Consider the following 15107-nt stretch of genomic DNA (forward strand, 5'->3'; position numbering starts at 1 on the left):
CCCTCTGGGTTTCCTGAAAATCATTTAATATTTAATGTAATTATGCATATACAGTACATTTCATATATCTGTAGACATTTAACATAACATACTGAATAATCATATGATTTCATAATAGCTGGTAAATTATATCGCATGTAAACATCTGTTATACTGATAATACTAAAAATATACCCAGAATGAATAGCTAGCTGGTGTCATGTATTACCCCCCATGGTGGATTGTGTAGTCCGAAGGCGGAACCCGACAATGGCTAGCCGACCACTGCCGTGTCATGCCCTGAACCCAGAAATGGGACCCAGGGGTGAAAATTGTAACCTAACCTGTCCCTGTATCATACAAATCATCACAAATACAGTACACTGGATGAGGGTCCGATCCCATGGGGTTCTCAGGCACCCTAAACACATCCAATCATAATCATATACGCAGCGGAAAAAGTCATTCTATATCAACATATGCAGTACCATACCAAAGTCTATATAAGAGCAGAACATGACTCTAACAAAACATACAAACTGGGTGCCCAAATACAACTCAAAATGGCAACCCAACAAAACTACAATCTTCGCACTTACCCAAGCGCTAACGCAGTACACTAGCCACTACGCTTCCTACACCAGGACGCTAGTTCCAGTTACTCGAAGGACTTATAAAAATGTACGTACAGTAGGGGTGAGACACCTCTCAGTAAGGAAGAACACAGGTTATATCGGTGTGTGGCATTTGAGTGTTAACATGACACAACATACAAGCACTTGAACGCAATCCAGTACTCATACACACAATGCATATGCACGCATACGGCGGCCATTTATACGCAGCCCCGTCACAATACACACACATGATCAGTAACCCGGTGTCGTCACACCCATCGGTCAGAAGCCGGTCCTGCATTTCTGCGTTGGCCTGTAGCCAACCCGCGAAGCACGGCACCACCGGCATATGGCTATTCCTCAACTCCCATGGCATCGTACCGGCGCTAACTAGTGGATCCACACCCTTTGGCCTGATCTGCCAGAATAGGCTCACACCCTCGGATATAGAGCCGGTCACTCTTGCCTACATGGCAGGCGATAAACACACGCCCTTGGATATAGAGCCGGACACTCTCAGTATTTGGAATCATTTTGGAATCGCGATCCTATAAGCAATTCCGGAACCGCGTTCCTATCAGCAATTCCGCATATCACATACACATGCATGCTCATATAACCAAACAAACCACACTCATTTGGTAATCTAAATCATGGTTTTCCAAACAAATACAGTTTAAACAAAATCAAGGCATGACCATCCCAATATCACAGTATAAATCACACATATATTCGGTTTTCAACAAAACCCAGGATTTAGCCCGTTGCCCCCTTTTTCCCAAAAACTGTAATAATGAAAAACCCATAGTTTTCCCCGTTAGATCCCCCCAAATGAGTAGCCAAAACACACACAGGACCGTGGACCACAGTTCCACCAAGTCTGATTTCAAAAATAACCAATATAACACAGTTTCCCCTTACCTTAACCCCGTAAGCTAATCTCGAACTCCAAGGTCCCTAAACAGCGAACTGAGTTTCAAAACCTACAAATCACAGTACAAAATATACTCACAAGACTGATACCTACCAAACTACCGGATCAGAATTAAAAACCGAACCTTACCTTGATTTTATGCCAAAACCTGAAAATCTCCGAAATGAGATTCCGATCTATAGAAGTTGTAGAAAATTCTTCCATGATCCTCATGGTAGCTTCCTTTTTCCAATTCCATCAACGATCAGCGAAGAATTCTAGAGAAAAGGAGTAGGGACAAGTTTAGAGAGGGAGAGGGAGAGGGAGAGAGAGAGAGAGAGAGAGAGAGAGAGAGAGAGAGAGAGAGAGGGAGAGAGAGAGAGATATTTGAGATTTCTTAATGAGGAAGTAAAGGAAATTTCCTTTTATAGCCCTTGACCTGGAAATTTCCAATTTTGCCCCTCTCTTAATATTTAAACTCATTTTTATATTTTGGGTTCTTACAAACTCCCCTCCTTACAAAAATTTCATCCTCGAAATTTGCCATCTCTTATTCCCAGATTCATACATACAATCAAATACATAGACACAACTCAAGAGCGAACTGGCGATCATCACAGCACAGTCGCATCATACACATACACATAGACACAACTCAAGAGCGAACTAGCAATCATCACAGCACAGTCCCATCATACACATACACATACATACCCTCACTTATGACGAAGGAATACTGTGGTTACATATACAACAGTCTCACGAGTTCACAATACTCACACTTCCGACGACTAACCACCTATCCCAACCCACCGTAGGATCATGTACAAGTGCTCAAAATAACTGTGGATACTTCTGGCATATTTTCATTTCCAGTTCCCAAGAAGCTTCCTCAACCTCGTGGTTTCGCCACAATACCTTCACTAACGGTATCTCTTTGGTACAAAGCTTCTAAACTTTATGGTCCAGAACCTGAAGAGGTATCTCCTCATATGCTAAAGTATCCCCAATTTCCAACTCATCATAACTAATCACATATGAAGGATCCAACACGTACCTCCTCAATATGGAGACGTGAAACACATCATGGACCATCGAAAGTGCTGGAGGTAATGCAACTCTGTAGGCTACCAGACCTACTCGCTCAAGTACTTCGAATGGTCCGATATACCTCGGGCTCAGCTTGCCCTTCCAGTCGAATCTCATTACTCCCTTCATCGGAGCAATATGCAGAAATACCTTACCTCCTACTTCAAACTCTAACTCACGGCAGCGAACATCTATATAACTCTTCTGCCGACTCTGAGCCGATTTAATCCTCTCCCGGATCAAACCAACCTTCTCAGACGCCTACTGCACAAGTTCAGGTCCTAACACCTGACGTTCACCAACCTCATCCCAACACAAAGGAGATCGACACCTCCAACCATACAAAGCCTCGAACGGTGCCATCTCGATACTAGATTGGAAGCTGTTGTTATAAGCAAACTCCACAAGTGGCATAAACTGTATCCAGCTACCACCAAAGTCTAACACACAAGCTCGCAACATATCTTCCAAATATGTATCGTCCTCTCCGACTGTCCATCAGTCTGGGGGTGGAACGCTGTACTGAAAGTAAGCTTCGTCCCCAATGCCTCCTGCAAGCTCATCCAGAATCGGGAAGTAAACCTCGAGTCCCGATCTGATACTATGGACACCGGTATCCCTTGCATTCTCACAATCTCATGCACATACAAATCTGCTAGCCTACTCAAAGGATAGCTAACTTTCATCGGTATGAAATGAGCAGATTTCGTTAATCTATCCATGATCACCCAGATAGCATTCTGCCCGTGAAGTGTTGGCGGCAACCCGGTCACAAAATCCATGGAAATATGCTCCCATTTCCACACCAGAATAGGCAAAGGCTGCAATGGCCCTGCAGGCCTCTAATGTTCAGCTTTCACTTGCTGACACGTCAGACACTGCTCCACGAACTAAGCAATCTGCCTCTTCATACCAGACCACCAGAAGGTCTCATGCAAGTCTCGATACATCTTTGTACTACCAGGATGTACCGTATACATGGAACGATGCGCTTCCTCCAGAATCGTCCTTCTGATCTCATCATCGTTCTGAACACACAATCTAGTTCCAAACCTCACTACACCTCCCACAGAGATGTTAAACTCTGTCGCCAACCCCTGCTGTACCTTTTCCATAACCTCTGCCAACTCTGCATCACTAGCTTGCGCGGCTTTTATACGCTCAAACAAAGTCGATTGGACCACCAAACCAGCAAGATAAGCCTGATGATCACCAACCACCAACTCTATACCCAAGCTTTCCAAATCTCATCTGATGTGACACCAAGTTGCAACCGCCGATATAGCCGTGGGCTCCGACTTCTGACTCAACGCATCAGCTACCACATTAGCCTTCCCCAGGTGATAAATGATCGTGTAATCGTAGTCCTTAATCAACTCTAGCCACCGCCTCTGCCTCATGTTCAAATCCTTCGGCGTAAATAAATACCTGAGGCTCTTATGGTCAGTGAAGATCTCACACTGTACCCCCATACAGATAATGTCACCAAATCTTCAGTGCATATACAACAGCAGCCAACTCCAGATCATCCGTAGGGTAATTCTTCTCATACTCTTTCAATTGCCGAGAAGCATACGCCACAACCTTACCCTGCTGCATAAGCACACATCCCAAGCCCTTTAGAGATGCGTCGCTATAAACCACAAATCCACTATCCCCCGAAGGAATGGTCAATACTGGAGCAATAACCGGCCGGTGCTTCAACTCCTGAAAGCACTGCTCGCAATCACTGGTCCACTCAAATTGCTCTCCTTTCCTGGTCAATCGTGTCAGAGGTCTAAACAGTTTAGAAAAACCCTCTACGAATCAACGAGAGTAACCCGCCAATCCCAGAAAACTCCGAACCTCTTGCATATTCTTCGGCCTTACCCAGTCGACCACAGCGTCAATCTTGCTAGGATCAACTGATATACCATCCCTAGTAACCACATGCCCTAAAAATGCAATCTAACTCAACTAGAATTCACACTTCTTCAGCTTAGCATACAACTTCTTCTCCCGCAGAATCTGTAGCACTAACCTCAAATGTTCCGCGTGCTCTTCCGTACTCCTCGAGTACACCAGAATATCATCAATGAATACCACTACGAATCGATCTAGGTGCTCATAGAAAACCCTATTCATCATATCCATGAACACCGTTGGAGCATTCGTTAACCCAAAAGGCATGACTAAAACCTCGTAGTGGCCGTATCTAGTTCGGAAAGTCGTCTTCGCTACATCCTCCGCTCTAACCCTCACCTGATGATATCCTAACCGCAAGTCAATCTTCAAAAAGACCCACGTCCTTTGCAACTGGTCAAAAAGATCATCTATACGAGGTAACGGATAGCGATTTTTCACAATCACCTTATTAATCTTACGGTAATCAATGCACATCCTCAACGACCCGTCCTTTTTCTTCACAAATAGTACTGGAGCTCCCCAGGGCGAAACACTAGGTCGAATGAATCTCTTGTCCAGTAATTCCTGCAACTGCTCCTTCAACTCCTAAAGTTCTGCTGGAGCCATCCGGTACGGAGCTTTAGAGATCGGTGCCTTACCAAGCAGCAACTCTATCGCAAACTCCACCTCACGATCTGGAGGTAAACCGGGTAAATCATCTGGAAACACATCCGGGAATTCGTTAACTACCCGAATATCCTTGAGTCTCAACTCATCCCGCGGCGATTCCTCCATAGAAGCTAAGTACCCCTGACATCCATCCAAGAGTAGCCTCCTCGCCTGTAATGCCGACAATATCTGTGGCGCTGAACGCAAACACGATCCTACAAACTCGTACTCCTGCTCCCCAGGAGGTCTGAAAACTACTACCTTCCTACGACAGTCGATCACAGCATAACTGGAGAACAACCAATCCATCCCCAGAATGATATCAAACCCCGACATGTCGTATACTACAAGATTTGCTGGTAGCAGCTTTCCCTGAATTTCCACTGGGCAGTCTACCAACATCTTCCTACAGAAAGATACACTCCCAGATGGCATAGTAACAGATAACACCTCATTCATATCTCGAGTCTCAACCCCACACCGTCCCACAAAATTTACAGATATAAAGGAATGGGTTGCACCCGAATCAAACAAAATAGAAGCTTTGTTCTAAGGTACCTGTCACGACGTTACCTGCATGCTCAGCATCCGCTGGAGTAAGAGAGTATACTCTGGCCGGAGCTGTATTCGTCTGAATGGTTCCCCAAGGTGGTTGCTCCCTCAGTCCCCACTAACTGCAGGCACGTTTTGCCTCGGTGCTCGACAATCACGAGACTTGTGGCCTGGTTGGCCACAGTTGTAGCAACTACCCTCAAATGGCCGGCACTCACCCTCGTGCCGCTTGTGGCATCTAGTACAACGACCATCATTCTGGCTTACCTGAGAATCCTGGTGCTCGGTTTTCTATCGGTAACCTGAGCCCTTACACCTCTTCTTACACAATCCCTGACGATATCCAGTCTGAGAACCAGAAGGTACTGTCCTCTTCCTTGATTCCCGATCCACCTCGTCCTCTTGGATACCAGTCTCGATCACCGTGGCCTTATCCACCAATTCTGAGAACTCGCGGATCTCAAGCATACCCACCAGTCAGCGGATATCCTTCCTCAATCCCTTCTCGAACCTCCGAGTCTTCTCATACTCGTTCGAGATCATATATGGTGCAAAGCGGGACAGCTCTACGTACCGTGCTGCATATCCCTGCACCGTCATACTCCCCTAAGTCAGTGCAGAAAACTCATTTGCCTTCGCATCGCATACTGAAGCCGGGAAGTATCTGTCAAAGAATACCTCCCTAAAACGGCTTCATGTCATCTCCTCAGGACCAACTCTCTGCCTCTCCAGCGGATTCACTGCAGTCCACCATCGACCCGCCTCCCCAAACAGCTGGAAGGTGGCATAAAGAACTCGCTGTCTATCCGTACAGTGCAGGACCTCCAAGATCCTCTTAGTCTTTTCCACCCAATCCTCTACTACCATTGGGTCAGGTCCTCTAGAGAATGTCGGAGGATGCATGCGTGTGAACCTCTCAACGGTGCACCCCACAGCAGTAGGAGAGCGCTCACGTCTCCTCACACTCTGCCTGATCTCTCGTAATACTTGCCTCGTCAAACCTCGAGGCACAGAAGGAGACTCATAACTCGCAGTCTCCTTGGAGTCACTTCCCAGGTTATTATCCTTAGGCTCCATTCTGCAACACAATAGGAATCTATCAATATCCCTACAACACATACAGTTAACACAATGATCTATACTAATCGTGTTAACCACTCTCTGCCAGGTCTAGGTCTGTCCTATCACATCGACACGAAAGTCATCAATGATCTGCCCTACTTTTACTGGAATCGTCATCCCAGGAAAAACACGAAATACCATCGACAATTCTCGGTCTAGCAACTAAACAACCCTTAACCAACTCTACCCATATCCACATCCTATACTCTGGTATGTACTCATAACTAACCCTAACCAAGTCTACAAGATCTAGTAACCTGGTTAGCTCTGATGCCAAGCTGTCACGCCCCAAACCCGGAAATGGGACTCAGGGGTGAAAACTATAACCTAACATGTCCCTGTATCATACAAATCATCATAGACATAGTACACTGGATGAGGGTCCGACGCCGTGGGGTTCCCAAGCACCCTAAACACATCCAATCATAATCATATACGCAACGGAAAAAGTCATTCTATATCAACATATGCAGTACCATACCAGAGTCTATACAAAAGCAGAACATGGCTCTAACAAAACGTACAAACTGGGTGCTCAAATACAACTTAAAATGGCAACCCAACAAAACTACAGTCCTAGCACTTACCCAAGCACTAACGCAGTACACCGGCCACTACGCTCCCTACACCAGGATGCTAGGTCCGGTTACTCGAAGGACCTATAAAAATGTACGTACAGTAGGGGTGAGACACCTTTTAGTAAGGAAGAACACATGTTATATCGATGTGTAGCATTTGAGTGTTATCATGACACAACATACAAGCAGTTGAATGCAATCCAGTACTCATACACACAATGCATATGCACGCATACGACGGCCATTTATACGCAGCCCCATCACAATACACACACACGATCAGTAACCCGGTGTCATCACACCCATCGGCCCTAAGCCGGTCCAACATTTTGGCGTTTGCCTGTAGCCAACCCACAAAGCACGGCACCACTGGCACATGGCTAGTCCTCGACTCCCATGGCATCATACCGGCGCTAACTGGTGGATCCACACCCTTTGGCCTAATCTGCCGGAATAGGCTCACGCCCTCGGATATAGAGCCGGTCACTCTTGCGTACGTGGTAGGCAATAAACACACGCCCTCTGATATATAGCCGGACACTCTCAGTACCTGGAATCATTTTGGAATCGCAATCCTATCAGCAATTCCGGAACCGCGTTCCTATCAACAATTCTGCATATCACACACACATGCATGCTCATATAACCAATTAAACCACACTCATTTGGTAATCTAAATCATGGTTTTCCAAACAAATACAGTTTAAAAAAAATCAAGGCACGACCATCCCAATATCACAGTATAAATCAAATATACACTCGGTTTTCAACAAAACCTGGGATTCAGCCTGTTGCCCCATTTTTCCCAAAAACTGTAATAATGAAAAACTCATAGTCTTCCTTATTAGATCCCCCCAAATGAGTAGCCAAAACACACACAGGACCGTGGACCACAGTTCCACCAAGTCCGATTTAAAAAATAACCAATATAACACAGTTTCCCCTTACCTTAACCCCGTAAGCAAATCCCGAACTCCAAGGTCCCTAAACAGCGAATCGAGTTTCAAAACCTACAAATCACAGTACATAATTTCCTTTTATAGCCCTTGACCCGAAAATTTCCAATTTTGCCCCTCTCTTAATATTTAAACCCATTTTTATATTTTGGGTTCTTACATGCCGAATCAAATATGTCTGTAAGTATGATGAGCCCACCACACCCTGGTCCAGACTGTCAGGCAGACGTCCACACTCTACTAAAAGCCACATCGACTATCCATCTCCCACCCCCTCGTGGGATGGTTAGCACTAATTTGATCATAAACATTTGATCTATAAGGTACGTTACCGAGCCCCTGAACTGAACTGAACTAACATCCTAGTTGTGATAACATATAATACATGATCATACATAACATCATTATGGCCTCGTGCCAAATATATCATAATTACGGCCTTGTGCCGAACATATTATAATTACGGCCTCATGCCGAACATATCATAATTACGGGCTCATGCCGAATATGTCATAATTACGGCCCCGTGCCGAAATCATTTCAGGCATATACATTCTGAAAATAAATTGATTATCATACATTCGTCAAAATCATCATAACATAACATATCCTTTCATAATACCTGAAAACATACTTTGCTCATAAAATCTTTCATATCATAATACGTTCACATAAAATAATATTTATGCCACACATGCGCTGTATAAAATCATATTTCTTATTCTAAAATCGTAGTTCTATGGCATCTCATATATACAGATATGTTTCAACATAATAGCAGTATTTCCCAACGTATATTTCATCCATAATATACAGGTATAACATTTGCTTTTCTGAAAATAAATTTACTCATAATTAATAATAAATTGCGTGGAAAGTAACTGCTTTAGTTTACTCCCTTACCTGACTACTGAGAAAGCCACTAAAATATCCTAACCTGACCCCCATAGGATTTCCTGATCAATACCCTAAAACTTAAAACTCCCAGTATTAAACTTCAGTATTTTCATGCGTACATCATTTCCTATAACTATCACAAGACCAAATTTGGCTTAGAAAACCTTACCTCAACTCAGGGATGATTTCCAACTTCGTTTCCCCAACGATCTGCCCCGGCAAACTAGTAGAGAATTTCGCCAGGAGCATCGTGGTAACCTCAAATCTTCAAACCAGCGACTAGCGGGGCCAAAATTGAAGAGAAAAGTGAGAGAGAGAGAGAGAGAGAGAGAGAGAGAGAGAGAGAGAGAGAGAGAGAGAGAGAAGCATTAAAAGTGAATAAAAATCAAATTTTTAGCTATTTATAGGGCAAGATTCATCGACGAGACACATCACCTCGTCGACGAGTCCTTCATTAAATTCGTCGACAAGATCCTGTATTCGTCGACGAAATTCAAAGTAGCCAAAAACCTCGCTCGGTATTTTCTTGTCGACGAATCCCTGTATTCGTCGACGAATTTTCTTCTACACTCGTCAACAAACCCCTGTATTCATCGACGAATCCAGGCAATCTCTTAAAATTATTTTTATCCCCCAAATGCAATGTCGTCGACGAAGTCTACGGCCTCCTTCTATTTCTGTTTCTATTTCTCTCCCTCTTAATTATTCAAATTCCATTTTTATTTGGGTTGTCACAAATTTTGTGTGTGTGTGTGTGTGTGTTAAAGAGAGAGAGAGAGAGAGAGAGAGGTTGCATGCATGGTTTATATGGGAGGGTTGACAATTTATGAATGCTAAAATAAAGTTTTACAAACTCGATTCATTAACATAATGAGATTTTAGTACCAAATTCTACTAATTTCCATTTTGAAAATTTATAATAATAAACTCTGCAAATGAATTGGATTTTGAAAATTGATTATGCTAAAAGGGAAAGATAACCCTTTAATTAGATATTTTCACTTAAGTTGCCCATGATCTCCATAACTAAGGAAAAATGGAGAGTGCAGAAGATTCATTTAATGATAGGTAATATGCAAGGGGTATATGTGTGCCCCATTCAAAGCATTATAATAGTTCACCAGGGGCATCACCATGGCAGTTGTAGAGGATATTACCTAATGAATATAGATGCACATTTCACCTCTTATAACAAACCACATAAAAAATGGGGCAGAGTTAGAACCTTTCATTGATGGTTGGGGAGCCCAATAGGCATGATATAAGAAGGTGAAGGAGGAGAATAAAAGGTGACTTCACTAAACAAACACATTCATGATCCTATATTGCCTCATTTCTTCAATCTTTACTAATTTAAGCATCAAAGGACTTTTCTAAAGCCCCACTCCAATCACCATGTGTTTTTTTTGGAAGCCTTAATATAAATAAGCTCATATTTGACTACAAGTGTAAGGAAGAGCTCAGCAAAACCGTTGATAGTTTCAGACAACTGAGAACCTATATGTAAGAACAAGGAAAAATTGGTTTGGTATGAGATCAAACCGTTGATGGTTTCAAGAAAACAAAATCTTAAAAACCGTTAAAATACATGCTCAGGCGACTGACAAATTATATGGTTTAAGAAAGGCAAACAAAACTGTGACAAGTGCCTCACAAAACACTCTCAGGCGACTGACAGTAGTCAGTTGACTGATCGAACATTGTCAGGCGACTGATAGGGCACTAACTTTTGAAAAATGTTGAGTTTTTAACGTGACAGGCGACTGACATTTATGGTCACGCGACTAACGCTCATAAATTTTCAAATAAAGCAGCATTGAAAAGTCTTCAAAAATGTTTGCTTGGACTCCAAAATTTGTAAATACTTGGGAAATACTCCAAGTAAACTTGGGCAATAAGGAATTACTTTTACAACTCTATAAATACATGGAATACCAAAGGATTTTTATAACAACAACTACAAGCAATCAAGCAATTAAAGTTTCTAATTCTCAAAGCTTTCTTGCTCACTCGCTCTTGTTGAAGTTATACTGAATTCCTTTTGATACAACTACTCGGGTCTTGTGTTCTTACCAAGCTTCTTTCAATCTAAAGAAGAACTCGGTGATTAATTTCTTGAGCTTCAAATTCATTCTTTATTGATATTTAAATTTGAAGTATACTAGTGCTCTAACTTGTACTAATCAGCTCTATTATGAGTGTCTTTGTACACAAGAATTTGTTCTTGTTTCTTGTTGGTTTTGACGGTTCAGGTTGTTGAATTATTGTACCGAGAATGGGGTATCTCTTGGAGAGGAAGGCTCTATCCTATCGAAGGAGTGTTGTAAAGGTTTGCTCCGCCCATAAAGGAGTGGTATAGTGGAATCCTTAGGTGTGTTGCCTGAGGCGAGGACATAGGCGGGTGTAGTCGAACCTCGTAAAAACTCAAAGTCATTCTCTTCCCTACTCTCTTTAAATTTCAGCACTTATAAACTGCATGGTTGTGTACTTAATTTTCTGAATATTAATTTGCCTTTAGGAATTGTTGAAACCAGAAGGGAGTACGTTGATTGATCAATATTATTGTAGAAACCACAAGGGAGTGCGTTGATTGATTAATACTGAAACTTATTAATATATTGGTTGGTTACATACTTAAGATCAAGATACTTATTTAATATTAGCATTTGAATTTTGGTATCTTGGTTGAATCTTCTATTTTATTTCATGTTGCAATGTCAATCTTACTTCATTAATTGGGTTGAGTGATTGTGAAGTTGATTGTTGAAATTACAAATTAACTCAAATTGAAAAAGGGGTTAGTACTTGACTAAAAGAACTTGTATAACAAGAATTTAAAAAGAAAGTTTTTTAAAAATCCAATTCACCCCCCCTATTGGGAGTACACCTTAGCTTTTCAATAATAATAATAAATTTTGTTTGGTACAAGACCAAACCATCGACGGTTTCAGGGAGCTTAAGGAAACCGTCGACGATTTTAAACAACCAAGAACCTATATGTAAGAACACGAAAAAATTGGTTTGGAATAAGACCAAACTTTCGACAGTTTCAAGAAAATCGTCAACGATTTCAGGCTGTTTAGAATCGTTAAATGGGGTGGTCTTAATATTTTTTTTAAAGCACTCTCATCTCTCTCTCTCTCTCTCTCTAGGGTTTTAGGCTTTCTCTCTCTCCCCCTCTCACTCTCACATCTCTCTCTCTCTCTCTCTCTCTCTCTCTCTCTCTCTCTCCCTCCTAACCTCTCCCGGGTCTCCCTCTTACTCTCCGATCGTCTCTCTCCCCTCTTGGCTTGTCAGTTTCTCTCTCCTCGTCAAGGATTAAGGAAGTTAGGGTTCGTTTCAGGAAACATAGCAGGCATGTCTTCGAGAATGGGTAAGGGGAATAGATTATGTCAATCAATTTTGAAATTTGAACCTATTAAACTTGATTATATGTGAGTATATGAATATAGGGATATTATATCAGATATTCTGAATGAATCAGACATATGAAATTAGTGATGTTGGTTTATTATACATATATCTGGGAAGAAATAAAGTGAGTAGGGTTGATCATCTCTTTTTTATGGGAAATATATATATATTTTGAGTTGAATTAAAACTATAGAGGTAATTATACTCTTATTTTTAGCAAAATATATCGAGTTTATTATGACATGTTTTCTTCGTTAGTTTATTAAAGTGTGATTTAACACTCAAAATGTGTGGCATGGGAGTATTTCATTTATTGTATAATTAAAGCCTATTGAGATTTTTGTTGTAATATATTATAAATGATATGGTGATATACTAATTTCTTAAATGTTTGAGAATAACATGTATATTGTGAATTTGACGGTTTTATACCCATCCCAAGGATTTCAGGAAAATTGTGAAAAAGTTATTGTGAATCATATGTTGAAAAAATGGGATCATTTTATCTATTTTATTATGTAAATTGCAATATATGATTTAAGAACCCTGATGGACCAGGTGTGATGAAATATCAGTAGCGTAGTTAGTGACATTACTAGTGCAGCCACACTGTTGTGGAAGTGTAGGTGATGAAAAGTCGATTTGGCCTAAGAAGGGTTGTGTACCCTCCTGGGTCTGGACTAGGATACGGTAGGAAAATTGTACTTGTAGACGTGTTACTTGACTTAACTTGATGGTAGGCCAGCCAAGCCTAAGTCCATTCTTCGGACTGCGCAACCAGTCATGGGGGTTAAACATGTCGTTAGTGAAAAAAGGGGAGTTCTTCTATGCATATTTGTGGATTTATGTAAATGGGGCTATTATTGAGCCGGAGTTATTATCTGAAGGAAAATGTGTATTTTTAATTATATAGGCGTGAGTTATAGTTTTATAAATGCAATTTTATTTAAAGTTAAATTAATGGAGGTTTTCTGCTCACACTAAAACTCATGTTAGCCACACACTGATAATAATTTATTTTGTCTTACTTAGAAGTGTCTCACCCTAATATTTATTTCACATTTCAGGAATTACAAGAAATCAAGCTTAGCGAGCTTCAGGGCGGCGTTTAGATAGCATAGTTAGAGTAAGTGTTTGTAAACTACTGAATTAAGTATGTTTCTATATCTCTTAGGTTGTAATATTGTTATTTGGAGATACCTACATGTTTGTGATGGTTTAGTACTCTAGTATAGTATTTGAGGTTTATTTTGTTTTCGTTGCTTGTTTTAAATTGAGTTTTGGAAAGGCATACCCTAGACCCTATTGGGATCTAGGTCATTATAGTTGTTGTATTAGAGAACTTATTTGTAAGTGGCACTCTAGACCCTACCAGGTTTGAGGCGTTACAACAAGGGCATTTCAACCAAAGATTAATAGATTGGGTCCATACGTGTGACCACAATGATTATTAATGGTATGGTTGGTATCTGTTGGAATAAGAAAGGGAGCAAACTTCAAGAAAATGGTAAAAAAAACACATATTAGTGCTCTTTGGTCTTTATGGACCCTCCAAGCAAGAATAATAGGTATCTTAGGTACCTTTAGGGCACATTTTCCTCACACAAAGACAATTTCAAACTATACAACACTAGGGAAAGTTGTAGAGACCCAGAAAAATATAAAGAAAATTAAAAAGAAATAAATGCAGGGTTCGTCGATAAACTCCTTGGTTTCGTCGACAAACTCCCTAGTTTCGTCGACAAACTCTCATATACGGTTCGTGGATGAGCTTTAGTGCCTCATCAATGAAGAGATACCAGGATGGGGATGTAGACCCTTTGGTTCGTCGATGAACTCATTATCCTCATCAATGAAGTTCCTTCTTCGACTCGTCGACGAGTCCACATGTCTCGCCAATGAAACCACGTGGCAGCAGTCTATATATATACAAAAAATCGAATTTTTGGGCGAAAATTCAGTTGACTCTCTCTCTCTTTCTCTCACTAGATTTTCGGTTTCTTTCACTTCTCTCTAAGAATTCGGCTCCGTTTCTCCACAGTTCGACGATCAGAAGCTACCACGATGATCCTAGGGAGATTCTTTACAACTTAGCTGGAGCAAAATTTCGATTTGAGAAGTTTGGAAACCATCCCAAAAGTAGGGTAAGTAGGTTATTTAAGGGTTATTTGGCTTGTAGGTTTTTCTGAACCCATATTTGGTTTTAGATGTAGTTATACATATGTTTGGGATGATTAAATTTGAGTGTTGTGAATTCAGGGTTTTGGGGCTTATACTGCAGGTAGGTTAGGGAACCTGGTGGGTGTTCTCAGGAATCCAGGTAAATGATAAATAGTTTATAAATTCAGGAAATGTGAGTATAAAAATTATTCTAAAAATTCAGTTGATTAATAGGGAAATATGTATGTGTATAATTTCAAGATTGTGAAATTATGAA

This window comes from Malania oleifera, chromosome 2, assembly GCF_029873635.1.
Source record: "Malania oleifera isolate guangnan ecotype guangnan chromosome 2, ASM2987363v1, whole genome shotgun sequence".
NCBI classification, from domain to species: domain Eukaryota; kingdom Viridiplantae; phylum Streptophyta; class Magnoliopsida; order Santalales; family Ximeniaceae; genus Malania; species Malania oleifera.